Raw genomic sequence first — 26,761 nt, 5'->3', positions numbered from 1 at the left:
CCTTCTGATATCCGGATGTCAAAGATACCTTAGGGCATATGGTAAACTCCCAGGCCAAAGTAACCAAGTCAATCTTCATTACAGCTTATTGTATGATCTGCTGCATCATATTAGTCACATATTGGTCAAGTTCATTTGTTGGAATGCAGACTCTATGTAGCAAAGATAACGTCTGCCTAGTGATCACTACTATATGCTCAGAATCAATAACAGCACCTGGAACCTACCAGGTTCCACTCAGTAAAGATTTAATGATGAAAAAGTGCAAGTTTTATAATACAAATATACAAAATTATGAAAACAATTTTATAACAATCATTTGATAGTCTAAAAGACTACACAAAGTTTAAAATATAATTTTGTAATTATAGATACACTTATAAACAATGAAGTTTTATAAAATTAATCATTTGATATTTTTATAAAGGCTACCCAAAGGAATTTAAAATCAGAGAATGTTGTTTAAACTGAACACCAACTGTACCTACATTTATTTCTAATAGGCTTCTCTGAGTCCACTGATACCCATAAGAAAGCACTTAGTACCTCAAGGAAACTATAGAAAGTAGTCAGAAGAAACCACAGGCCAGCTATAGTCTGAAAGTGTTTTCTATTGTGATTGGCCATTCTGACATAAAAATCTTGGTGAGTGGCTCATTATCATCATTTCTACTCCCAACCACTCTCCCAGAATCACATCACTACAGTGTGACGGGGCGACTATGCCCCATCTCCTCAGTATGCAACACATTGGCATAATGAATATAAAGTCTCAAGTAATCTATGAATTCATAGCTGAAATATACTGAATATGTATATACTTCCCAGCTCTTACCTATTACACTAGCTTTTATTCCCACCTGTCTTCTTCATTTTCTTTTTCCAAACTTTTCAAGGATTTGACATGAACAGACCACAGGTTGCTGTATTATAGGATACAGACATACACACACACGCAATGCACACACACACCACAATCCCATAGAGATGCAAATAAAAATGCAAGGATATGGTTCAAAGCCATCATTCGAACACAACATATACACCTTACAGATGGAAGATATGGACAACTAGATTATGGAATTAATTACCTTCCAGGATCTAATATCGACAGTTTCAAAAAGAACTGCTTTACATGCAGCTAACTGAAATCAACAGGAAATGGAAATACTAGTCACAAATAGGAAAATAATTTTTGAATAAAACTATCTTATATATTTGGCTTGGATAGATTTCAGCCTGTGGGTAGGAGCTTCTGGACAGTTATTACACCAATCTGTATCTGCACTCAGTTCAGCTAGTAGGGCTGCAGCTGACTTTATCTTCTTCTAAAGACTCAATTTCAGGTATAGGGCCCTAGAACATAATACAAGAAGATACTCTTTCCTTCATCTATAGATACCTAGAAAATAGGACTATTTTCTACATTTTTGCTGTTAAGAATGGCTTTATTTTAAAAGTCTTCCTCCAGAATATATGCCCGGATGGCCAGCCAGTCACATAAGTGAAATTAAATTTTCCAAAAACATGGTATGATTTCTAAGAAACAATGTGGCAGTGGAATTAAAATGGCTAATTTGGAACCAAGGATTTTACTTATTGAGATAGAAAAGGTCCTTCATATATTAACTTAGAAGGACATTAACTGTTGTCTTTGTAGAAAATAAATTTATGTACCACCAGCAGTTTAATTTTCAAATGCAAAAATGGATAAGATGGGTATTATTTTTAGGAAAGTTCAGACACAACTAAGGGTAATTCTAGCCAAATAATCTGAACAGTAAATATACTGATATCTCAGAATGTATTTATTAATAAAAATGAAAAGTTGTTATAAAGATACTATTATCACTTGCCAAAATGATGTGGTTGACACACAAATACATTGATTTCAATAACCAAGAGTAGATAATTCCAGCTACCTACTGTGTTTCAACAGAAGGACTTTAAAAGTAAACTTATTTAATAGACATAACACAAATATGTACTGTGTGACCATATTAAAGGGTGCCCAGTTGTTGCCTTTTTTGCTAGGATTTCATTCATGTTTTTATTTTTCTGATTGTTTGTTTGTTTGTTTGGAGACGGAGTCTCTCTCTGTCACCTAGGCTACAGTGCAGTGCCATGATCTTGGCTCACTGCAACCTCTGCCTCCTGGGTTCAAGTGATTCTCCTGCCTCAGCCTACTGAGTAGCTGAGACTACAGGCACGTGTCACCATGCCCAACTAATTTTTGTATTTTTAGTAGAGACGGGGTTTTGCCATGTTGACCAGGCTGGTCTCAAACTCCTGACCTCAGGTGATCCATCCCCCTCGGCCTCCCAAAGTGCTGGGATTACAGGCATGAGCCACCACTCCCAGCCTCTGATTCTTTTTTTACCTCGCCCTCCTAAAACTTCCCCTGTTCCACATCCACTCAGAACATCTACTATCATGTAAATATTCCAATATATAACTGCCAGCACTTTTGTTAAAAAAGACTGTTGATTATTCTCAGAATTTCAAATTTCTTTGTAAATGGTTTCCTCTCAGAGTTACTCAGTGTTAGTATCCCTGATTTCCATGATAGAATATCGAGACAGAGGAGACGATGGCAGCAACACCACTGTCATGGCTGCCAGTGAGTCTGTGACAGTATTAGGACCAAAGCTTTAAAATGTGACTCTAGACGCATGCCTATCAATAACTAACTGCATTAATAGTGATAGATTAGGTCTCCACTTATGATATCGTGTATAATGCACCATGCTTAATTTTCCCCTTTTCTTTTACTATGTAGTTTTACGAGCCAATTAGTGGACTTTGAGGATTTTTGTAAAAGGCTGACAATAAAAATTGATTGCAGAGTACTTTTAGAGCCTTTGATAATAACTGCCCTGAAGAGCAAAACAGTTATACTCCCACGTTCTTTCATAATGTTTCCCAGTGGAATACACATTCCAGGAAAAGTATACATGTAGCATAAAACCGATTCCTGAGTTTTTAATGTAGTTCAAGAATATTGTTTCTTCACGTGGACACAGGGAGGGGAACATCACATACTGGGGCCAGTCGGGGGATTGGGGGCAAGGGGAGTGAGAGCATTAGGACAAATGCCTAATGCATGTGGGGCTTAAAACCTAGATGACGGGTTGATAGGAGCAGCAAACCACCATGGCACATGTATACCTATGTAACAAACCTGCACGTTCTGCACATGTATCCCAGAACTTAAAGTAAAATTTAAAAAAAGGAATATTGTTTCTTACACAAGTTAAAGAACCAGTAATCACCTTGAAGCATTATTACAATGGAAGCTATCAAAAACAATATGACTATTGGCAATCATTCTAATTAACGTAAAACTTGTGTATCTAATTATTGATACACAAAGGGAAATCTAACGGTTAATTTAAAACGGACTAAAAATATAAGTAATTAGAAATAAAAGTAAAACTCCCACTGATTTCTGGAAGATTGACCTGCATAATTATTCAAGAGTGAAGAATAATTTTATGTTTATAAAATATTCGCATACTATATAGGTTTATATAATTTATTGACCATTATAATATACATGATTACATAACTAATTTGTTCCTCCATATGTTAATCAATTCTAATTAGTAGCTTTTTAGGGCTAATGTACTTTTTATGTAGGTTTTCGGATGCTAACAGAAATAAAAATTCACTAAATCCTTTAATTTGATTAAGAAAAAAGTAAGACAATCTTTTTGAAAAGCTAATATTCAACAAATACCCAGTGCAGGTCTAGTTTTTAGAAGATCAAGTTTCAATTCTAATTCTTCCATTTGTTTGTTTGTCTTACTTTCTCTATTGAAGAACAGTGATAATACATTACAGCTTTCTACAAGTCATAGTTAAACAGTAAAGTTAACTGTGAGAAATGAACTGCATAAAACAAAGACCAGGTTATCTGCTTTTTTTTCTAAGTAATGTTGGTCTCTTCAATCCATGAGGTCTGCACCCAAGACATCAGAGAACTGCCAGCTTCCAATCACTGTTCAGGAGTTTGGTCCAGAACCAACTGATCTGATCTATAGGCTTCATCCCAACCAGCTTCTGACATTTGTGTTACTGGTGAAATTTGTCATTCTTCCATTTACAGTCTAACATTGCTATTCTGTCCCATATTCTACCCTACTTTCTTAGCTACGTTGTTGACTGTTGCTTCTGGCTTGAGGATGTATTTTTCTTCTGTTTATATTGTTTTTCTCTGAGTAATGCATTTAGCTCAACCTCCTGTGGGTGGCACTCCTGCCTGAGTCTCCCCAGACAGAGAACAAGATCCAGTCACTGCTTCTCTTCTGTCTGCCAAAGGTGCCCTGCAGGATCAACTTCACCCACAGGTGAAGGCTGTAATGTGGTGTGATTTGAAGGGCATCAGGCCTGCCAGCCAAAACTCCCCTGGCAGTCTACCTGAAATTCCAGCCAAAGATCATTAGTGTTGCTTCTTAAAATAACTCTGTTATTTTGAATCTGAATACTTTCAGCCCCTATTCCTACCTTTTCCTACTGAAATGATTGTTTATTTGTACATGATTACTGAAAACTCAAAGTTTCTTAAGATTTCAATAATAGTGACAGCAGAACAGACAGTGCTTGGTAAGCAGGATTTTTGTGTTTCTTGTAATCTGTTTATATCCCCTTGATTCTACTTTAGTATTTAAGAGAAAAAAAAAAGTATTTTAAGAAGTTGGCCTTCTCACTAAGGGCAAGGGATTGTACAAGCACAGAGGGATGGTAATAGAAGTGATGGCAACTGTAACCAAAATGAGAAAAATCCAAGCAGACACATAAAGGAAAGTATCAAGACGGATTCCCACCAGATGATTCTGCTGCCTAAAACCTGGGATGTTGTGAATTGTTGTGGTTGCTGTTGTTGCTGTTGTTGCTGTTTTGTTGCAGTGATTGGGAAGCCTTTTATTTACCCAAGGAGCAAGGATATTCATTTAGCAGCTCGGCTGCAGATGTTCGTCTCCCCAAGCCCTTTTACACAGGTGTGTAAATGGGAAACTTTTATTGCAAAAGGATTTCCAGAATTTTCAAGGACAGAACCGAGGGCTTACCTGGGGCCAAGGTAACCCCATACCAGTCTCCGTATTGGTTAGTCACAATCGTCCCAGCCCACAATGACCTTGGGTGTTAGTCCTGGGTACTGACTTTCACAGTGGCTCTGCACTTCCCCATCATCTCCTTGGGTATCAGGCCCAGGCAAGGCACCTGTCCTTCCACTTTGCAGATACAATCCTTCAGGCAGTACTTTCCAGGGCCAAAGGGGTCTGGGTGAGAGAGCTGCTTTTTCTCCTTCTCCTCTTTCTTGGGGGTTTCCTCATTCTTCCCCAACATTTTTTGATGGACTCAATGACCTCCTTATTGTTCTTGGTCTCCACATCCAACAGGACTTGCTCCCCAGAATCTAAGTATTGGTGGGTGTGGAGACAGGAAGGATGATGGCATCCTGTCCTTAAACATCATGATCTGCACTCATGGGATTTTGTATTGAATCTAAGATATGTTGAAAGTGCAAATTTCCTGGTGCCCTCACCCAGCTCCCCATGTGTTTTGTAATTCACTGTCATGACCTTCGCCAAGTCTTTGAACACCACCTCCCCCTGGCTCAGGTACTGCAGGGTGTGGCGATGGGGGAGTGGCCCTTCATGGGCATGGTGGCAGTGGCGGTGGTGGGCGGGGGGACATGTGGCCACAGGCCCAGCAGAGGAGAGAAGCCGAAGAGCACCCACCACGGCCTGGAGCGGACCTCACACCGCATCTGCCCTGAATTTTTGTTTCATTGTGGAGGTTGTTTTCTTTATAAATGCCTTCTGAGCAAGGGTGAGTTTTAACAAAATTCAGTCCTTTGCTGTCTAGAAGAAAAAACATATGAATTAATAAATGGATCATCAAAGATACATTTGATTAATTAAGCTAATTACAACAGCAGAGCACTTCTTAGAACAAATGGAGACCTATCCATGTTGATTTGGGGTAGGGAGAAATGAGAAGAATAGAAGGATGGCCGGGTGTGGTGGCTCACACTTGTAATGCAGCACTTTGGGAGGCTGAGGTTGGAGGATTGGTTGAGCCCAGGAGTTCAAGACCAGCCTGGGCAACATAGTGAGACCACCCCCACAATCTCCACTCTAAAGAAAATTTTTTAAATTAGCCAGGAGTCACTATTCACAATAGCAAAGACTTGGAACCAAGCCAAATGTCCAACAATGATAGACTGGATTAATAAAATGTGGCACATATACACCATGGAATACTATGCAGCCATAAAAAAGGATGAGTTCATGTCCTTTGGAGGGACATGGATGAAGCTGGAAACCATCATTCTGAGCAAACTATCGCAAGGACAGAAAACCAAACACTGCATGTTCTCACTCATAGGTGGGAATTGAACAATGAGAACACCTGGACACAGGGTGGGGAACATCACACATCCGGGCCTGTCGTGGGGTGAGGGGAGGGGGGAGAGGGGAGGGATAGCATTAGGAGATACACCTAATGTAAATGACAAGTTAATGGGTGCAGCACACCAACATGGCACATGTATACACATGTAACAAGCCTGCACGTTGTGCACATGTACCCTAGAACGTAAAGTATAATAAAAAAATTAAAATAGAAAATTAGCCCGGAGTAGTGGCACAGGCTGTAGTCTCAGCTACTTGGGAGGCTGAGGTGGGAGGATCACTTGAGCCTGGAGAGTTGAGGCTGTAATGAACGGTGATTATGCCACTGCACTCTAGCCTGAGTGACAGAGTGAGACCTGTCTCAAAAAAAAAAAAAAAAAAAAGTGGTGGGGCAGGGGGACAGGACTACTTCTCTCCAACTCCCACTGTGAGGAAGCATATTGACCCTGAGCAGGGCTGAAGCATCCACAACCAGGGCTAAAGGACAGTTTCTAAAATGGCTTAGTTTTGTCTCCAAAACTAAGAACTTTAGCCAACAACTACTGGGCTACAACCACATTATTTTCTATGTGCATTTGGTCATTTTTTTTCTTGAAAGAGAGAAGAAAAATAGAAGAGCTAATGGAATAAAATCTAACAGTCTTTCAAGAATAGGAAAGAATCTTATATCCCTTATAGTCAGATTGTAAGAAATTTCCAGCCATTTTAGAATTGTGACACTCTATCATAAGCTGCTCAGTTTCACAACTCAACTGGTGACCTTGCTATAAGGCTGTATATACAAACACAATTGTCATTTAAAATGACTTTCAATTTAGTTTAGCACATTTACTAGAATTTATTAGTGCCACTTAAGGATATAGGGGACATCTCAGTGAGTATGGATTGTACTATGGAATTTGCAAATATGAGTAAAAATTCTGATGGCGGGGCGGGGACGGTACTCTAACAGTCAAATGTGTTAACCTCTGCTCTCTGAATCGTCGCAGAATAATCAATCAGGTTTACAGCTTAAATTTCATGTTTTATTTTACAGATGAGAAAACTGAGATTCAATGAGGCTAGACATATAGACAGTACCCTGCACATGGTATGTGTTTTAAAATATCAGTTGAGTGAGGGCAATTTTATCTAAGGCCAGAGAGTGTGGCAGAGCCAGTGATGGAAGCCAGAAGGAGTCCTGATTTCTGGTAAGTTGTTCTTTCAGTACTCATTCTCACATTTTCTCTAGCCCTATTCAGCAACACAGTAAGACATAATCTGTGTCATGTAGGTCCACAACACAATACAAGAAGAGAAGAGGGAAAACAAAAATAAAGGCAATAAAGAATATACTGCCAATCACAAAAATATGACTCTGTGCACTTCTGGTTAAGGGATCTGTAGTGCCAGTTCTTTTAAGAAGCATAACAGAATGTCCTTGCCTGATGCTCCATGGGCACAAGATCCTTGCAAACAGAAAGTCGTTTTTACCTTCTGCCAAATGGGGTCAGAAGAAGTGTTTTAGCCACTTTAGTCCAAATACACACACACACACACACACACACACACACACACACACAAAGATATTCAAGTATATCCAAGTGTACCCAAAACCCCTCTCCTCTAAATAATTATTAAGCAAAAATCTAGTCTACTTTAACTGTCCAGGTATCTCAGCAAATAGCCTGCACTGCTTTTATTTTACAGCATCAAGTATTTTATCTGAATACAGTAGTTAATTGAGACAAAGGATTGGATTCAGTGAATCTTTTATTAACAGTCCCTTGTTTTTTTTTAAAAAAAAATAATGAAACTACAGATCTGCTGGAAGCATGGAGTCATTTCCTACCAAACCTATGTTCCAAATGTAATTTCATCTGCTTGATACTTTGACATTTTAGGTCTGGAAAAGTACAGGGTGAAAGATGGCAAAGAACAGGGAAATTTTAGTTTAGAAGTGCAACACCTCACTTAGAACAGAGCTTTAGGAAAGCAGAATCCAAAACCACTGTGACTAATACACTTTTCAGATTTATTAAGTAGAAAGATGCACAGACAAAAGAGAGACAAGAGGCAAACAGAATTGGCTCTTACAGCAGCAATTCAGGATTCTGGTGCAGTATCCTAAGATCATTTTCATAGCTGGGTAAGAATGATAGGTTGTAAATGTATAACTCATAGGCAAAACAATACTTTCTGAAAATAGTATTTTCTGCTGAGATGTCAACAACAACAAAAATGGATATAGGGGTTACACCAACTGTTTCTCAGGATAGGGTGCACCTGTTTTAAAAGGAAAAAAGTCTAAAGAATTTGTTCTCCTATTTCATATCTCTTGACCTTTTCAACCATTAACTTCACAATGCTAATAAGTCACAAACCAAGTTTAAATGAATCTGTTTTGGAAGTGCACTGGACATTTGCTCATCCAGACCAAATAAAGTCCTTTTCAAAAAAAAAAAAAAAAAACCAGCCTAAATTTAAGGTTATTTTGCACACATGCAACTGAAAAACCCATGTGGAGAGGGCTGAATACTTAATACCAAAATTGGGTAACTGTTGCCTCAGAAGTAATACTGTTTTTGGCAAAAGCTTATTGAAATATAACTCACAATACCACACAATTCACAAATTTACAGTCTATAATTCAATAGTTTTTAGTACATTCACAGAGTTGTGCACCCAATTAACATAATCAGTTTTAGAACATTTTAGCATCCCCCAAAGAAACCCTGTACTCCAGTTTTCACCTCCCAAAACACCCAAACTCCCACCCCCAGCCCCAGGCAACCACAAATCTACATTCCATCTCTACAGATTTTCCTATTTTGAACATTTTACATAAATAGAATCATGTAACATGTGTTTTTTTTGGACTGAATTATTTCTCTTAATATAATATTTTATCCAACTTGTAGCAAGTATCAGTACTTCATACCTATTACTGGTTGAAAATGTCCCATTATACAGATATACCACATTATGTTTATCCATTCATCAGCTGATAATCATCTGGGTTGATTCCATCTCCTGGCTATTATGAATAATGCTGCTATAAGTATCGATGTACACATTTTTGCATGGACATACGTTTTCATTTTTCTTGGGTATATACCTAGGAGTGTAACTGATGAGTCAAACAATAGCTCCATGTATACATTTTTGAGGAACCACCACACTGCTTTCCAAACTAGTTGCACTATTTTATATTCCTACCAGCAGTTTAGAAGGGTTCCAACGTTTTCACATCTTGTTAACACTTGTTATTCTCCGACTTTTGATTATAACCAACCAAGTGAATGTGAAGTGGCATCTCATTGTGGTTTTGATTTGCATTTTCCTGATGACTAAAAATATTAAATATCTCTTCGTGTGCCTTTTGGCCATTTGTGTATCTTTGTTGAAAAAATGTCCTTTCATATTCTTTAACCATTTTTCAACTGGGTTATTTTCTTTTTATTATTGAATTGTACAAATTATTTCCATATTCTTGATATGATCTCCCTATCAGATATGTTTTGCAAATAATTTCTGTCATTCTGACGGTTGTCTTCTCACTTTTTCGATAATATCATTTGAAGCACAAAGGGTTTTAATTTTGATAGTCCAATTAATGCATCTTTTTTCTTCTGATGTTCATACTTTTGTAATGCATCTAGAAAACCATTGCCAGATCCAAGGTCATGAAAATTTATCCTTATGTTTTCTTCTAAGAGTTTTATAGTTTTAGCATTCATATTTAATTATTTGATGCACTTCAAGTTGATTTTCATATGGGGTATGAGGTAGTAGTCCAACTTTGTTCTTTTTCCCGTGACTTTCCAGTTGTCTCAGCACCATTTATTGAACAAACTCTTCTTTCCTCATTGAATGGTCTTAGCACCCTCAGTGAAAATCAATTGACCACAGACATATGAGTGTATTTCTGGACTCTCAATGCTATTCTATGGATCTATATGCATATTCTTATGCCAATATTGTCTTGATTACTATTGCTTCATAGCAAATTTTGAAATTGGGAAGTGCAACTCCTCCCATTTTGTTCTTCTTCTTTAAAATTACTTTGGCTATTCCAGGTCCTTTGAGTTTCCATATGCATTGTAGGATCTACAAAGAAGCCAGCTGGGATTACGATAGGGATTGTGTTGAATCTATAAATCAATTTCGGGAATAGTGCCATCTTAACAATATTAAGTCTTCCAATCCATGAATACAGGATATATTTCTATGTACTTAGATTTTTAATTGCTTTCAATAATGTTCATAGTTTTCAGAGTATTAGTATCACACTTCTTTCGTTAAATTTATTCCTCAGAATTTTATTCCTTCTGAGGTTATTGTAAATGAAATTGTTTACTAATAATTTTATTCCTTTTGAGGTTATTGTAAATGAAATTGTTCACTCTATTTAATTTTTGGACTGTTTATTGCAAATGTGGAAATGTTATTGATTTTTACATATTGATTTGTATGTCACGATCTAGCTGAGGTTGCTAGTCATAGATTTTTACTGGATTATTTAGAATTTTCTCTCTCTCTCTCTCTATATATATATAACTATATTATCTCAAATAGAGATAGTTTGATTTCTTAATAATGCTTTTTTAAAATAATTATTTAAAATGTTTTGGCCTTAAATGAAACAGTTGCAGGTACTATATTCAGATGTAAGAACTTAGTTATCTGGATTTGTCATCTGGTGAAAATCTAGTTTTCACTAATACAGTCATATGTTGCTTAATGACACAGACAGATTTTGAGAAATGCATTGTTAAGTGATTTTGTCATTGAGCAAACATCACAGAGTGTACTTACACAAACCTAGATAGTATAGCCCCCTACACACATAGACTCTATGGTATAGCCTATTGCTCCTAGGCTACAAACCTGTATATGTTACTGTACTGAATACTGCAGGCAATTGTAACACAATGGTAAGTATTTTTGTATGTAAACATATCTAAACATTAAAAAAGTTTAGTGAAAATATGGTATTATAATCTTATGGGGCCACCATTGTATATGTGATCCATCATTGTCTGAAATGTTGCTATAAAGTGCATGATGTATAAGATTATCTCTAATAAAACCTTTTTTTCTTCTTTTTGTTTTCTGTTCTTTAATATAAATTGTTTGGACAATTGCTTCCTTTGGCTACTATACTTCTATATAGTAAAACTCTTACTTTCCTGCTAAAATAAAGATGTTGTTACTATTTATTCTGAGAAGATTATATTATCTAACCAATCACAGGACCAGTAGTCTTTGATTCCATAAAATTAGACAAGTTTCTCCATAACATGATTTTGCACAGCAATCAAAAGTATAGAAAACCGTTAGTCTCATCACTGAGAGTAAGTGGCAATAAGTTTGTAGCAATATAAATAATACAACAGAACATCTGTCTGCAAAAGGCAAATTAAATTCTTAATGTAGGTATCCCCCACATCATAAAATGTAAATACTTACTGTGTATGGCTACTTTTTCCCTTCTACATAGAAATCTGCTTCTGCAATCACTTTGCTACAGATTGGGTTAAAAAATAAAAACTGCCCACATTTGGCACAAAGCTGATACCAAAGTAATAAAAATTAGTCAATAATTATATAACTGGTTCTGGAAACAATATGAAGCTTTTAGCATGTCTCTCTGTTTCTGTCCAAAATCCATGTATCATCCACATATGGTTGTATTCGTTAGAATTATGTTTCTGAGGCACTAATTCAATAGCTCAGCTGACAGGTTAGTGTTCTACCACAGAGGGGACTGAGTTTGGGGACAACTTCTTGATCCCAGGCTGTGACCGCCAGAACTCAGGACATGTTACAAGGAGTATGACCATGAAGTTTTTCCACAAAAATATTGTCTCTTTTAAGAGGTTTAATATATCAGGAGACAGAAACACTGACAAAGAAAGAGACTAAAAGATAAAAAGAGACAAAGATGCTACACTTAGAGTATTGTTAAACTCTTTCACCAGAAGGAGAAGATTAATCTGTAATACACCGTCAGCTCTGTTCTTAGATATTTTGCATTATGTGCTTCTATAAAGGAAATATATGTACTCACAAGGAAGCTTGAAGCAATTAGTCTCCTAGCCTGGCAAGTTGTATTTCATATTTTTAGCAATTACCTACTCATACATTTTTTTTCAAGTCAAGCTTTAACTGTTATAAAAACAGTTATCAAATGTATATTAAAATTTGGCAGAGTTGATAGCCTAAGTTATTACTAATTCATAATAAAGCAAACCACAAGAATGTTTATTTACAAGTGACTTATCTGAACATGCCCCTATAAATGGTATTTAAATCCTGTTGATTTTAATTTCAATGAAGCACTGAAGCAACCATATTAGTAAAGAGGAAGGAAAATCAATCTAGAATTGATCCCAGAGCCTTAGCTATTCACCAGGATGATGTAGATTTAAATCTTGTATCTGCCCTTCTGTGGCTATATCATACTGAGAAAATTACAAAATCTCTCCTAAGCCTGTTCTCTTATTTATAAACTGGGAGTAATAGATGTACCTAGCTTATCAGGTGTTTTAGAGAGTTAAATGAGAAAGTGCACATAGAAAAATTTATCACAGTACTTGGAACATAGTAAGTTCTCAAATGGACTTTGAATTTTGCTCCTGTCCTTAGCCTACTTACCTAAAAATATACACTAATAATTTACATGTATTATACACATTAATTTTAATTATAATTGAGACCTAATAGGAATATACTATAAATTCCTCATTTATAACATTCATTTATAATGCTTACTATTGATATTAATGAAATACTTCAGATTTAGTGTATAAAATATACACACACATTTGTGTATATATGATTTTTAAACTTCTCTACCTTAGCATTCAGTTTATTACCTCCTTTACTTCTAAGAAGGCAGTACTCTCTGGATGGAAGATAAAAAGATGACAACCATAGTCCGCATTGAACCATATATCCACATTAATAGCTGCTATTATGTGTAGGCTGCGTCCTTTTCAGAGGTACTAAGCACACAGTAGATGAGATATGACAATTCCTATGACAATCACCTAGACAGCTTAACACAGTACTTAGAACATAGTAGGATCTCAAAAAGTGTCAGTGAACAAGAATTACATCTCTTGATGAAAGATAGAAGATAAAGTAGATTAAAATGTTGACTATTGCAAGAAAAATGTCCCATTAGATATGCTATAAACCAGTATTTTACACTTTTTTGTATGTATTGCTGATAATTATGTATTGATACAGTGGTATTTATATATAACTTTTAAATACATATAAAGAATTCAGGTTGTGGGCTCAAACAATTTTTTACTAATAAAGTTGATTTAAAAGGATACAGAGACTTGGGACTAGAGTTGTATGTGCTAAAATAGTCCTCATCCATCTACCTACCCATCTATCTCACTATTAATCCGTCCATCTTTTTTTAGCTTGAAACTTCTCTCACCCCAACTTTTTGTTGTTTACATCCAGATATGATAGAATACAGGAGATATGACTAAATATAATAAAATATTTAGTGAACATAAAACAGATTGTGAGAAATCTCTTAGGCATCCAATTCCCCAAGCCTCTTAGCTGCCACACAAATTATGTCACCAAAGTAACTCTACTTGACAAACTTTTATGTATTTGAAATACTCCACAACTCATAGTTGGAGAACATGTCTTGATATATAGTTTGTATCTCTCTTGCGGAATTAAAGCAATATCCTTCTTACTAAGCCCTCAACAGGAGTTTTTGTTCCTTAGTTTTTGGTTTGGTTGTTTAGTTTTCATAAAAGGACTGCAGCTGCCTCTGTTTGTGAATAGTTCCACTACCTTCATTCATCTACTTAGGATCTTTCTTCATTACCAATTTTCTGTCATAGATTGTCCTCTAGAAAAGTGGTCCTCCTATATGAATATAAAATGTCCATATATTATATATGTAATACATGTTATATATAGCATGTGTGTAATAAATACACATGAGATGGAAACTGAAAAAGATGGGGTAAAATGCAATTTGCCATATTTTAAATAATTGCTACTTATCAATAGTTGATATAATTTTGCTCTCTAATGTTATTAATATTTTATTGAGACCAATAAGATTGAATGTTTTATTTTTTTAAAAGATTTGGTCTAACAATTTGTAGTATAACTATTGAAAGCTGTTTCTAAATTCAGTATGTTTCAATACATTGTTTTAAATGGCTGTTATAACCAAAAATCATTCCTTACAAACTACATATATCCAAATAAAAGAGGTATAATGTAGGCTCCACTTACTGAATTAAAATACCATTTTAAGTTCCATTTGCTAATTACATAAAGAATTTTTGTTGAAATTAAATGAAATTAAATAAATTTCCATATTCCCTGGTAACAATCAGTTGTCATGCTAATTAGAAGGCATTGTGCATCTTTATCTGGCAGAAGTCTTATTTCCGCTGGTCCAATAATTCCTGGTTCATCCTCTAGTACTGGGTCATGTGACTACCTCCAAGGCCATGTTTTGGTTAAAGGGAAGATGGTTTTGCTAATGAGGAAGCCAATACGTGTGTGTGTGTGTGTGTGTGTATGTATATACACATGTGAATCAAAGTTTGTCAAAATCATGTAAATAAAAATTGGCATTTATTGATTTACCTGTGCCTCAACAAAAATAAGTTTACATGAAACTTTCAAATGAGATCTTCTGGCTTAATAGTTGAAGATACATTAGAGTAAGAGAGAAAGAAGAAAGAAATGAAGGAGAGGGAGAGATGATAAAAGAAAAATATCTTTTATGGTAGAGCAGAAGGAATATTTACAACATTAAGTGTAAGAGGGATAAAGTACAAGGTAATAAAGACAGAAGCCGTATCTGTCTCCTTCCTAAGTACTCCATTTAGAATCCAATCCTTGCATGATTTCCAAACCCCAGCAACCATGATGGATGGAGCATAATAATTGTGTGATACGCTTCATATGGTACCTTTCAGAATCACATACTGTCTCAACCATCATTTATGAGAGGAAAGGAATGTGCTGCATCCAATCCCTTCTCAGTCTTAGTTTATAAATTGGCTTCATAATAAGAAAGAATTACAAAATCAAATGGAAGCACATCTAGCAGTAGTGTAAAAAAAAATGCAGCCTGAGACGCTTCTTACTTTCTATGGGCAATTCTGTTTCTTTCATGAAAACTTGATTTTACAGGTAACTTAATGGGTTGCTCCTGGTGGCTTTTGTGACTTTACAGTTGGATGAGATAACATGGAGTCTCTCAGTTCGCAGTATGAACATAATTCTGCCAATTTCTGCATTTCCCTTAGACCATCTGTCTTATTTACCAAAAGGCAAAAGTTTAACTTTAATAAATGAAAAAGCCAAAGGACTAAGACTTGGAGATTGAGAGCTATGATGCAATGGACTATGTGGTCTCTTAATAATACATAAATGTACAAATAGCCACTTTCCATGAACCGAAACTATGAGCAAAGCTGTGATTTCTGAGCTGGAAGGAAACTTACTGAGCAAGACAGATAAGGAAACAGGTGCAGAACATTTATGTTATTTGACTTATTGTGAAGTTGTTTTTTTTGTTTTGTTTTGTTTTGTTGTTTTCTGGTTTTTTTTTTTTTTTTTTTTGAGGCAGGGTCTTGCTCCATCATGTAGGCTGTAGTGCAGTGGCACAAACATGGCTCACTGTAGTCTCAACCTTCTGGGCTCATGCGATCCTCCCACCTCAGCCTCTTGAGTAGCTGGGACTACAGGCGTGCATCACCATACCCGGCTAATTTTTTTCTTTTATTTTGTAGAGAGATGGAGTCTTGCCATGTTACCCAGGCTAGTCTTGAATTCCTAGCTCAAGCAATCCTCCCTCCTCAGCCTCCCAAAGTGCTGGGATTATGGGTGTAAGCCACCATGTCCGGCCATTATGGAGCTTGTTAACAGCAAGGCAGGTACCACAGTGCAGATTGTCACACTCTGAAACCAAAGTTCTTTCCATGAACTTTCTTATTTTCCCCTCAGAAAATAGGTGCAAAGGGGGTGGTGGGCTTGATTTAAAGGTAGACATTTCTAATTCCCAGGAGCCCTGGAAAGGCTGCATAACAGCCTTTCATATTAGGAACAGCCTGTTCATACTAGGAACAATGACACTGGTTTGCATTCTGTAGAGTCTCCTCATTGGGACATGAGCTTTAATAACTCAGCTAAATGGTACGTGTTATTATCCAGTATGTAATTAAATCATGCTTTAACGAAATATTACTAACTTTCTCTCACAATATTAAGTTTTGCCATGTTCCCATCCTCAAGTCTCTAGCACAGTAACTCACAACTCAGACCTTCACATTACAGTCAGCTGAAGAATTCAAAAATACGGAAACAAGGGGCACCACCTTACGACAATGGAATAAGAATTGCTAGGAGGTAGCCTGGAACAGTATTTTATTGTTATTGCTATTATTGTAAAAAACAGAAAAATATTTCCTTTTAAGTGCCCCCAATGATTTTAATGTACGATCAGGGCTGAGAATCCCCACACTCCAGAGGAGAGCTATGGGACCTTTCTTCTTGAGCATCTGCTAGTTTTAATTGTCCTTATGAAAGACTCTGCTAGAGATGGTAGACCAGACTCATAGCTCAAATCTTAGGTCAATGCACTTTCTAATCATTTTGTTACTTTATTTAGAAAACTCACTCTAAGACCATGTTCTCAAACTTTCCTGCTCATCAGAATCAACTGGAGAAATTGCTGAAACAGATTTCTGGGCCGCACACCCGAAGTTCAGAAGATGTGGGGTGAGACCAGAGAATTCGCATTTCTAAGACCCCAAGTAATGCTGTTGCTGCTGGTCCTGGGATCACACTTTGAGAACCCTTAGCAGTTGATAAAACCCTACTGGATTCCTTCCTCTGTAAAGATTTTTTTCTGTGGAAGGCAAAATTCTTTGATAACTCATTCTACCAAGTCCCTGACTACTTCCCTTCTCATCAGTGACTCACGGCTAGCAAATGTACTGGCCTCTCAATAGCATGAATAACCTAGCAGATTTTGCCAGCAAGACTCTGCCATTTGCTTTTAGTTCTTACAGAATAACCCTCTTTTCCTCAGAACATTTCAAATAATGTTTGAAAGGAATAATCTTCTAAAGATATAAATGTAGCTCCACTGTGGTGACATTACAATTTCTCTTGTCCATGCCATGCAGACATGGGTAGCAAGTATGTTACATTTTGCTTCTTCACACAGTATAAATAAATGGGTAAAATATTCCCCTAATTTTCCTCCCTCTAAATTCATTAATCCAAGGAAACTCCTGCTGGTAAATAAGAACTGAAACCTAAAGTCTGGGGAGTGCCAGGATAAACTTAAATCAAGAAAATATATGAATCAGGCCAGGTGCGGTGGCTCACGCCTGTAATCCCAGCACTTTGGGAGGCTGAGGCAAGCGAATCCCTTGAGGCCAGGAATTCAAGACCAGCCTGGCCAAAATGGTGAAACTCCTTCTCTATTAAAAACATAAAAATTGTCCAGGCATGGTGGCACGTGCCTGTGTAGTCCCAGCTACTCGGGAGGCTAAGGCAGGAGAAATGATTGAACCCAGGAGGCAGAGGTTGCAATGAGTCGGGATTGTGGCACTGCACTGCAGCCTGGGTGACAGAGTGAGACTGTCTCAAAAAAAAAAAGAAAAATGAAAATACGTGGATCATTAAAAATTTAGAACTGAAAAATGAACTAACATTTACTGAATGCCTACTATGAACCAAAGCATTAGATTGTGAATTTTTCATTCACAAGACAGCAATCTGTGGTTTTAACAAGCCTTTCAGGTGATTCTTATGCAGATGAAAGTTGGAGAACCACTGCTCTAGGGACATACATATGTGAATGTTGGTATTTTGGAAGAAAGAAACAAACACTTTTGGGTTTTAACAGACCTGGCAAGGTTTCCCCTGAAAGAGAAAGACATACTAAGGGAAATAAGGTGCCTGGGAACTTGGGAAGAAGAACCCTAGCGGGTAGGAGCAATGTTGAAGAAGAAATTGAGCCGTCACCTCTGTCGGCTGCATGTATGCCTATTGCCCTATCATGAGCGTATTCAGGCAGAATAAACTAGGAGAGCCTTTCTGGAGGGTAAAGAGGGGATGTTTCAGATATAGCCCAACTAGGTGATTTTATAATCCCTTTTCACCCCAGGGATACCATCATTCTGAATGTTCATAGGACTATCTTAAAAATATGTCACAGATGTAAGTGAATTTATAGACTGAGTTAAGAAAGAAATCGGGTTGGAAGAGAGGGCAAAGCAGGCGATGGAGAGAGAGAACTGCATGAGTCAGACAGATTCAGACTTAATCCTTATAGTCACTTCCTAGCTGGTGATCTCAGGCAAATTACTTAATCTAGCTCAGGTTTTGTCCTTATCTATAAAAGGGGATAATCATACCTACCTCAGAGAATTGTTGGGAGGATTAAAAGAGATAATGACATGCTTGGCACCCATGGAACGCAACTGTCCGGAGGCAGCTGCCAGCCCCAGTTCTCCCTCTGGCTAAAGGAAGTCATCCTACCTTTTTTTTGTAAGTAGGAGTTTTTCAATGGATTTTTCATCTTCATTATCTGTCTTGTCTTGTCTTGTGTGATTAGAAATGACCAGAGAGAAACGAGTGTCGCCTTTCCTGAACTGGTTATATATCGGCCCTGTTCTCTCATCCTGCTCCCGACCTCTCCAGTCTCTCCCTCAGCTCTTGCGTGGGTGGCGGTGGCGCCTCCGGCATGTTTGTATATTCCTCTAACACTCAGCCAGCTCTGCTCCAGAATCAGCCTTAATTAGTCATTTACCTAGCATAACTCAGCAAATCTGTGTTTGAAGTAGAATTATCCCATGTAGAATTTAATTTCCCTGTTTCCCATTTCACCTCAATAAGGTGAAATGGACTATTCAGCATGCAGAAGGCTTAGATCTCATTTTTCTTCAGTCTGCCTGTTTTGGATTTCTGAATTTAAAAGTAAATACCTCTTAGACACAGATGAATTCTTGCACGCCAGCTACCTGTCAAGTGTAGCAAATACTCAGCCAGCTACTGCATTAGGTTTTGGTTTAAAGCCACTCTAAATGATTTATTGTTTTTAAATTATTTACATGGCATTATTCCTTTCTTGTAAAATGCAAAAGTGCTGTCAGGAGCAGCACGGAAGCAAGGTTATGAATGGTACTACAAGTAAATCAAGGTAATTAGAGGCTTCAAGATGCAAATACTGACAAGTTCTCCACCAGCCGCCACTTCACTGATGATAATAAAATTTGCATGATTTCCTGACATCATATTCACCACATATTTTCACTGCATGCTCACAGTAATTACTTAGGGCATGATCTCACACTTCTAGCAAGCAGAACTCTCACTGAACCCAGCCGTGACTATTACAGATGCTTAGAAATGAAGTGGATGGAATTAAGGGGAGAGTTCCCTACATAGCTTTAGGGATCTGTGATGTATCAACTGAATCTTGACAGGTAGGAAAAAGGGAAATATTCTCAACCACTCCTAAACTACTATCACCTCAAATTATAATGACACTAAGGTATCTCGAAGACAGAATTTGGATCCTGGGTTTACTGACAACTGATTTCTGCAATTTGTTTTCTGAATCTCTGATGTCAAGAAAGAAAAAGATCACCAAAGTTGATTTTAATCCCTAATATGGAAGTACATTAGACATAACTCTATGTGTAACTATGGGAAAAAATTATGTGTTATTTTTCAAAGATCAGAATGGACAGGTAAGAAGGATTAAAAATACCAAAGATCAGCAGGCACCTCTAGAAGTATAGGGTGACTAAAGCAGGCCAACTCAATGGCTGAATTCCGTAACCAACCTCTGATTTGGTCAAGTAATTCCTCAGTGCTTGGTGCAACATTAATTTATACCAGCACATAAATTCATACACTTTTCTTGTTTTGGCTCAGTGAACCAAACTTATATCTGACCATTTGCTCTTCTTTTCTAAACCTAGAGCACCCTCATATCTGTCTCAATAGAGGAGGAAAAATTTAGGTTTTGAACCATATAATATACTATCAATGTACATATCAAAGATGAACATACTGTATAAACTAAAACTTAGTAATTAATAACCGTTCTTCTAACATTGAACTAAAAGACAGGAGAGAATAATTGATTCTGAGCTTTGCCTTATGAACCATGGGAATTTAAATAATTATTCGACCTCAGTCTCTTCAACCTAAAACAGAGGAAATTACTCATACACATGTCATTGTCATGAGAATTGAAAAGAGAAGATGAAAGCACTCAGTACAGTACCTGGCATTGAATATGAATGCAAAGATAGAACAAATTATCCAGAAATGCCCTATCCTTTCATAGGTCTTCTATTTCGGTCACATAGCATGGAAAGTCTTATACAGAAAGTTAGTGTCTGAGTTAAGAGCAACTTAGGAGACAGCAAGAAAAGGAGCCTTATTTTTAAGAATTCAGTAACACTCTGTCAGACCTGAAATGAAAGACAATTTGGGGAAGGAACTATCTCTTCCCTCACCATGGAGAGCAGCTGGTAACACTGCAATTTTTAAAAACACCCTAGTTGAGGCAATCAGATTTTAAGTATTGGAAGTTATTGCTCCAAATCACAGTACTTCTAAACCCAGAGGTATCTACTGGTAAACCTTTACAACAATGAAATTCATTAAAGATTCCCAGATCTTAGGCTGGCTCTGGTTAAAGTTTACAACCACAGTTACTAGATCTACCTTACCTAGACTGGTTACAATGCAGATATCTCCTTTCTCTGTATGAATATGTTGGGGAGGTGGTCACTTCTGTGATGGGAAGGTCTATGAACTTGTAGTAACATATAAGCAATCTTTAAAAAAGTGGAATAAAAGTCTGTTGTAAATAGTTTGTGTTAATTAGCCTAAAGATTACATCAAGCTCTGCGGTAGGTTTACTCATATTTAATTATATCCATTTTTAAACCAGTAGTAACTTATGAGATTTCTGGAATGTGTTTAGTAATCCACTGAGAAGACTGACTCAGAGTCATAGAAGAAAGATATCCGGTGTGTCCAATTGCCATGACTGTTGACTTCCGTCATTTGTTACCCACACTTTAAGATGAATAGGGAATGCATCAAAAGTACATAGTTCAATTAGCACAATAGCAAGTATGAAGCTATTATGTAGATGTGACATATTTTCTGTTAAATCATATGAGTGGTCATAACTTCTGCTAAAAATATGCGTGTCATTTTTCAAGTGCCCTTTCTTTTGCCCTCAATTGTAGTTTGAAGACAAAACAAACCATCTTTTGTGGCATTCAGCAGTCTGCTCATTTTGTTGCTGTTGACAATAGTGTTCTCATTTCTTCTACTCAAGATACGTGGAAAATAGTATTAACAAACCTGATAGACACAAGATCATATGCTTTTTGAATGAGTGCCTTACTACTGAATGTGTGGCTTATTGTGGAAATATTTAAGCACACCTTAAGGTCAGTTATTATAAGGGCCATTACCATCGTTTCCCAATTTAGTGAGCTTTTAATCAAATGACTTAATTTATAACTAATGTAGCAGCTGGTCAGCCAACATGGTTACAACTAATGAGTAAGTGTATGTATTTTATAAAACCTTGTATTTGGATACTGCCTTAGCAGCAATTTATTCCAACTTCTTATGTCTTTGTGTATATATTTCTATCTTTGCCTTGGTTTGTTGTCAAGTTTGTGTTTACAACTGTTTGGTTTTTTTCCTTCTCTTTCTCTCTTCATTTGAAAAGAATTTATTCTGAGAAAGAATAAAAGAGTCTTAGGAAAGAAGTGAGCTTCTGTATCAGAGATTGGTGGGAGTATGCTCTATCTTGGGAGAGTCAAGCTGAAGGTAAGATTTAAATCTCATAGGAGAGTTTAATGTTTTTGATTACTTATAAGGTAAAATCATCTCATTTATTCCTTCTACCCCGGAGTGGAATGATGTTAAAAGACCTTACACCAGCATGTTTGACTGTGTGTTCTAAGAGAAGACTTTCTCTTATTCATATCTATACACCTTTCTTTCTAAAAGTAGTTTACAGAGGCCTGGGGAATTATGGTGAAAGAACAGAGTTCTACATGATAACATTTACAGTCTGAACAGACAGTTCAGTCCGAAACATATCCAATTCGGAAACCAAGTTAGAGGGGAAGCAGCTGAAAACCCAGACCTCACTGCTGGGAAACTTTACAATTTATCAGGTCAAACCCCAATAAGATGTCCAACCTCTTCCAGTTAATTTGTGGCAGAGCTAAGTTCAAGAATAAATTTCTATTGCCAGTCTCAGTTCTTTCCTTTATAGAGCACTAAACACAAATGGCTCCCAGCTTTAGAGAACTTATACAACCAATAAGATAAAACACATGGAACAACCAGAGGAAGAGTAAGACTTCTCTAGTCATTTTTGTATACCTGCAAATAGTATGATAAATACTAGCTGTTAACAAAATGCATGGCTTCTTAAAATTATATTTAAAATGGTTATTTATGTTAATATAATTAATTTTTAATTGCTGCTGAGTCTGTTTAATTTGAAACTGATATTAATAATGTATATGTGACCTACAAGATAAAATGAAGCATGCATCAAGCAATTGTCAACTCAGTTAATTGAGCATAGTAAGAAGTACATACTGTGTTTGGAATTGGCGGGTTCTTGGTCTCACTGACTTCAAGAATGAAGCCGCAGACCCTCGCGGTGAGTGTTACAGTTCCTAAAAGCGGCGTGTCCAGAGTTTGTTCCTTCTGACGTTCGGATGTGCTCAGAGTTTCTTTCTTTTGGTGGGTTCGTGGTCTCACTGGATCAGGAGTGAAAAAGCAGACCTTCATGGTGAGTGTTACAGCTCATAAAGGCAGTGTGGACCCAAAGACTGAGCAGCAGCAAGACTGATTGCAAAGACCCAAAGAACAAAGCTTCCACACTGTGGAAGGGGACCCCAGCGGGTTGTCACTGCTGACTCCGCAACCTGCTTTTATTCACTTATCTGGTCCCACCCACATCCTGCTGATTGGTCCATTTTACAGAGAGCCGATTGGTCTGTTTTACAGAGAGCTGATTGGTCCGTTTGACAGGGCGCTGATTGGTGCGTTTACAATCCCTGAGCTAGACACAAAAGTTCTCCACCTCACCACTAGATTAGCTAGATACAGAGTGTCCACAGAAAAGTTCTCCATGTCCCCACTACAGTAGCTAGATACAGAGTGTCGATTGGTGCATTCACAAACCCTGAGCTAGACACGGGGTGCTGATTGGTGTGTTTACAAACCTTGAGCTAGATACAGAGGGCCGATTGGTGTATTTACAATCCCTTAGCTAGACATAAAGTTTCTCCAAGTCCCCACCACCAAGTCCCCACTCTGAGCTAGATACAGAGTGCCGATTGGTGTATTTACAATCCCTTAGCTAGACATAAAGTTTCTCCAACTCCCTCACCATCTAGCTAGATACAGAGTGTCCATTGGTGCATTCACAAACCCTGAGCTAGACACAGGGTGCTGATTGGTGTGTTTACAATCCCTTAGCTAGACATAAAGGTTCTCCAAGTCTCCACCAGACTGAAGAGCCCAGCTGGCTTCACCCAGTGGAGCCCCCACCGGGGCAGCAGGTGGAGCTGCCTGCAAGTCCCGCCCCTGTGCCTGCACTTCTCAGTCCTTGGGTGGTCGATGGGATTGTGCACCATGGAACAGGGGGCGGCACTCCTCGGGGAGGCTCGGGCGGCACAGGAGCCCATGGCGTGGGGAGGCTCACACCTGGCAGGCTGCAGGTCCCGAGCCCTGCCCGGTGGGGAGGCAGCTAAGGCCCAGCAAAAAGTCAAGCACAGCAACTGCTGGCCCAGGTGCTAAGCCCCTCACTGCCCAGGGCCCGCGGGGCTGGCGGGCGGCTCCGAGTGCGGGGCCCGCCGAGCCCACGCCCACCCAGAACTCACGCTGGCCCACAAGCACCGAGCGCAGCCCCGGTTCCTGCGCGTGCCTCTCCCTCCACACCTCCCTGCCAGCTGAGGGAGCCGGCTCCAGCCTTGGCCAGCCCAGAAAGGGGCTGCCACAGTGCAGCGGCAGGCTGAAGGGCTCCTCAAGCACGGCCAGAGTGGGCGCCAAGGCCGAAGAGGTGCCGAGAGTGAGCGAGGGCTGTGAGGGCTGCCAGCACACTGTCACCTCTCAATACTGTTTAAAATTTTAATCTAGATTATATGGTTAATGGTTGACTTTGGACCTAAATTATCTAGGTCATGTCCTCATTTCCTTGTGCCAAGATAAATATACTACAAAATACGATTTTTTAGAAGTTGATCAGATTAAAGCTGGTTACTAACATTAAAAAATAAAAGCTAGTATCAGAAGATTCAAGACAAAAGTATATTTGGTACAGTAAAGAACACATTGTGACTTATACCAATGCTTCGATCTTCTGCTTCATCTGTAAAATAAGGATACATTTTTCTAACTTGCTAAGTTTTTGTGAGGGTAAAAACCAGTCATTTCTCTTATAGCTCAACAGGTATTTCTAAAAAAAAATCACTGCAATATGCAAAATTGTGGAATAAAAACCACAGGACTCATAAGAAAACAGGGTTAAGGGATTAATACTCAAAAACTTCATGAGGCAGCACTATTTACAATAGCAAAAACAGAACCAACCCAAATGCCCGTCAATACTATACTAGATAAAGAAAATGTGGTATAGATACACCATGGAATACTATGCAGCCATTAAAAGGGATGGGATCATGTCCTTTGCGTGGACATGGATGAAGCTGAAAGTCATCATTCTCAGCAAACTAACGCAGGAGCAGAAAACCAAACACTGCATTTTCTCACTCATAAGTGGGCATTAAACAATGGGAACACATGGACATAGGGAGGGGAAGGACACACACTGGGGCTAGCTGGGGGTTAGGGGGCGAGGGGAGGGAGAGCAATAGGACAAATAGCTAATGCGTGCGGGACTTAAAACCCAGATGATGGGTTGACAGGTGCAGTGAACCACCATGGCACATATATACCTATGTAGCAAGCCTGTGTAAACAAACAAACATGTTCTGCACATGTATCCCAGAACTTAAAATAAAAATAAATAAATAAAATTAAAAAACAAACCTGGCCGGGTGCAGTGGCTCACGCCTGTAATTCCAGCACTTTGGGAGGCCAAGGCGGGTGGATCACGAGGTCAGGAGATCAAGACCATCCTGGCTAACACAGTGAAACCCCGTCTCTACTAAAAATACAAAAAATTAGCCGGGCATGGTGGCGGGTGCCTGTAGTCCCAGCTACTCGGGAGGCTGAGGCAGGAGAATGGTGTGAACCCGGGAGGTGGAGCTTGCAGTGAGCCAAGATCGTGCCACTGCACTCCAGCCTGGGCAACAGAGTCAGACTCCGTTTCAAAAAACAAACAGACCTTCTTCAGAGACACGGAAAAAAGGATAAGAGCCCAATAAAAAGTACACATAGTTTTAAACATGTTAAAAGTTTAAGAAATATACAAATACTATAATAAATAGGGCATCTTACCTTTAAAACGGTCTGAAGTTTGCTTGTACTTAAGTTTCTAGTGTGTTCTGTGTAAAAGAAGAAGAGAAGAAATAAACTGAGAAAAAAAGCTTCTATCATAAAAGAAAGATAAAGAGAAAAAGAAAAGAGAACAGACAGGAAAAAATCAAAAAAGCTTAAAGAGAGGGACAAAAATAGGAGGATGCATGCTGGGCTGCATGACTAGGGTAGCAATAGAAAGGGTTGTGGCTTGTGAGGTATCGTCAAGTGGTTTGTATTAGCCTTCCCAGGCTGCCATAACAAAATACCACAGACTAGGTGAATTAAACAACCAATTTATTTTTTCAGTTCTGGAAGCTGGAAGTCCCAGATCAAAGTGCCAGCAGATTCAGTTCCTGTTGAGGGCTCTTTTGCCGGCTTACAGAGGGTTGCCTTGTTGCTTTGTCCTCGCTTACTGTTTTTCTGTGCATGAGGGGAAAGAGAGCTCCAGTGTCTCTTCCTTTGTTTTTGAGGACCAGTCCTAATGGATTAGGGACTCATCCTTCTGACTTCATTTAACCTTAATTATCTCCTTAAAGCCCACATCTCCAAATACAGTTATATTAGGGGTGAGGACTTCAACATATGAATTTTAGGGGGAAACAATTTAGTCCACAACATGTTTGAAGGAGGGGTATCTGATGGAAAATTGTAATGCCAGATATGAATAGGTATGGCTCATTGATGTCATGAGGTATGTGTATGTATATATTGCGTATTCCCACATAGCTCAGTTCAGCTGAAATATCTAGTGTTTCTCACAGATGAAATTGCATAAGAGTCAACACAAAATTTAC

General features: G+C 38.1%; 1 protein-coding gene and 1 pseudogene across 4 annotated transcripts in view; both read right to left on the bottom strand.

Moving 5' to 3' along the window:
- Nucleotides 1-5,005: 5,005 nt before the first annotated feature.
- On the bottom strand, nucleotides 5,006-9,382 carry LOC100435376 (small ribosomal subunit protein mS25-like; annotated as a pseudogene).
- Nucleotides 5,006-26,761, bottom strand: part of FGF5 (fibroblast growth factor 5) — a 56,114-nt gene continuing 34,358 nt past the window's right edge. For 3 of the 4 annotated variants that reach the window (XM_063723484.1, XM_002814918.6, XM_009240140.4), the window contains 3 exons: nucleotides 25,947-25,993; nucleotides 23,076-23,239; nucleotides 5,006-5,867 (listed from right to left, as the gene is read on the bottom strand). The gene's annotated coding sequence lies outside the window, so the exon portion shown is untranslated. Of the gene's footprint in view, nucleotides 5,868-21,166; nucleotides 21,275-23,075; nucleotides 23,240-25,946; nucleotides 25,994-26,761 lie in introns of all 4 variants that reach the window. The other variant, XM_063723485.1, reaches the window with a different exon arrangement.

Source organism: Pongo abelii, chromosome 3, assembly GCF_028885655.2.
Source record: "Pongo abelii isolate AG06213 chromosome 3, NHGRI_mPonAbe1-v2.0_pri, whole genome shotgun sequence".
In the NCBI taxonomy this organism is placed as follows: Eukaryota; Metazoa; Chordata; class Mammalia; order Primates; family Hominidae; genus Pongo; species Pongo abelii.
This window is presented reverse-complemented; position numbering and strand designations above follow the sequence as displayed.